General features: G+C 57.1%; 1 non-coding gene across 1 annotated transcript in view; it reads right to left on the reverse strand.

Moving 5' to 3' along the window:
- The window catches only part of LOC126138196 (small subunit ribosomal RNA), a 1,909-nt gene extending 1,228 nt beyond the window's left edge, over window positions 1-681 (reverse strand). The window contains exon 1 of the ribosomal RNA XR_007528205.1: window positions 1-681. This exon is cut by the window's left edge and continues 1,228 nt beyond it. This is a non-coding gene — a ribosomal RNA (small subunit ribosomal RNA).
- Window positions 682-2,500: the final 1,819 nt, after the last annotated feature.

Here is a 2,500-nt window from a genome sequence, read left to right on the forward strand (position 1 = left end):
CGGTGAACCAACAGCGTGGGACACAAATCCAACTACGAGCTTTTTAACCGCAACAACTTTAATATACGCTATTGGAGCTGGAATTACCGCGGCTGCTGGCACCAGACTTGCCCTCCAATAGATACTCGTTAAAGGATTTAAAGTGTACTCATTCCGATTACGGGGCCTCGGATGAGTCCCGTATCGTTATTTTTCGTCACTACCTCCCCGTGCCGGGAGTGGGTAATTTGCGCGCCTGCTGCCTTCCTTGGATGTGGTAGCCGTTTCTCAGGCTCCCTCTCCGGAATCGAACCCTGATTCCCCGTTACCCGTTACAACCATGGTAGGCGCAGAACCTACCATCGACAGTTGATAAGGCAGACATTTGAAAGATGCGTCGCCGGTACGAGGACCGTGCGATCAGCCCAAAGTTATTCAGAGTCACCAAGGCAAACGGACCGGACGAGCCGACCGATTGGTTTTGATCTAATAAAAGCGTCCCTTCCATCTCTGGTCGGGACTCTGTTTGCATGTATTAGCTCTAGAATTACCACAGTTATCCAAGTAACGTGGGTACGATCTAAGGAACCATAACTGATTTAATGAGCCATTCGCGGTTTCACCTTAATGCGGCTTGTACTGAGACATGCATGGCTTAATCTTTGAGACAAGCATATGACTACTGGCAGGATCAACCAGGGAGCTGCGTCAACTAGAGCTGAGCAGCCGGCCGCCCGGGAGTGTGTCCCAGGGGCCCGCGCGAACACGCAAGCGTCCGCTCAATTATTCTGCAAACAGGAGGAGGCTGAGCTCCCCTGCACAATACACCTCGAAACCCTCTCAGGTCCCGGCGGCGCGCAGCGCCGTCCTAAGTACTTGGTCGGGTTCGAGAGAGGCGCAATCGCCCGGAGTTAGGCGAGTAGACGCTTTAGGTGCGACCACCCGTGCTCCCAACTGAGCTTGCCGCTGCCGACAGAGGCCCGGGAGCGTGCTGTCGTGGCATTGCCGGCGGGAGACAACACGCGCCACCTACGGTGACCGGCAGCTCCAACGCCAGCGCCACAGAAGGGCAAAGGCCCCACGTGGGTGCCGAAGCGAACTCTCCCAGCACAGCGCACGTGCCAACACGTCTGCACAACTGCGATACAAACCACCAGCGAGAACCGCTGGGGCGACCGAGCAGCAGACGGCGTCGCGGCGCCGAGTGCCGGGCGGCGGCGCATCCTCAACGCACACAGTCCTCAGTCGGACCAGCACACTGCAGATGTCCACCGCGCTTCGCACCGGGCCCGCGAGGACCCACTTTGGCCGCCCGGCGCCGCGCGCAGGGTGCCCCGGCGCGCAGCTGCGCCGCCTGCCGCGTCCGTCGGCCGGCGCGCCTGCCACTGGGCGCCCCCACCAGCCGGCTGTAGCGCGTGCGCCCACGCACCGCGCGGCCAGCACGCCGGGCGGCCCCCCCTCACCGGCCGGGGACGGTCCCACCCAGCCACCGCCGCGTATCGCTTCACACACAGATTTGCCCTTACTGATTTACCTCCAGCAACAACAACCGCACCACAATGGGTTTACCAGTTGTTCATTTGCGTTGCGTCACGTCACCAGCAAACGTAGACGTCCATCCCAGTTTGCAAATGCAACGATTATTGCATACCTGTCTGTTAGGTGTCACGACACACTACGTCTGCCCACATACACGCAACAAAATGTGCACGACTAGAGAACACGTGGGAGGTGGCCCCCTACGTATGCGATGTCCATTACGAGACCGACTGTCAACCAGCATCTGTACCATGTCGCAGATGTGGAACGCGGTGCACCATGCTATCACACTGTGTGAGAAGAGACGACTACGTTTGAATACACGCGCCACTACATCAACAGACGGCTCATGCTGATCGCCATCCAGGGCGTCCGTTACTCCCACACGTCTCTATGGCGTACCACACTGCAATGTAGCTGTTATGGGGAGACGGCACGTGGCTGAGTGCACAACATTTGGACCGTATGGTTCGCTGTTGTTGGGCGCAGTCGTACGGTCACACATGTGCCACAGCGTATCATTCAGTACATACGGACCTATGTGCAGTACAATGTGAGGATTAAGCTTACGATATCAGCGGACAGTGGACACAGGCCGTACCACGACGTAGACTGAGCGCTTCGACATGCGAATGCCAGTGAACAGCTGCGAAGGGCATTGAACACGCAAGCACCTGAACGACCAGCGTGCGAAGGCAGGGTGGAGGGGGGGGGGCGATGTACATCCTGCAGTTGTCCACATTACAGTGTACAGCGGGAGCATGTAAAAAGTAAGCAACACTTGCGAAGTGTTCAACATGAAACGACACACAAGAGGGTGGGCGGTGCGAGTAGCGAACTATATTCAGAGGGTTGTGGTTAGACAACACTAGATTAATGTAACGTGTCATATGCCAATTACAGAGCAGGTTAAGGCACAACGTGGGTTAGGTTAAGGCACAACGTGGGTTAGGTTAAGGCACAACGTGGGTTAGGTTAAGGC

Source organism: Schistocerca cancellata, unplaced genomic scaffold, assembly GCF_023864275.1.
Source record: "Schistocerca cancellata isolate TAMUIC-IGC-003103 unplaced genomic scaffold, iqSchCanc2.1 HiC_scaffold_656, whole genome shotgun sequence".
In the NCBI taxonomy this organism is placed as follows: domain Eukaryota; kingdom Metazoa; phylum Arthropoda; class Insecta; order Orthoptera; family Acrididae; genus Schistocerca; species Schistocerca cancellata.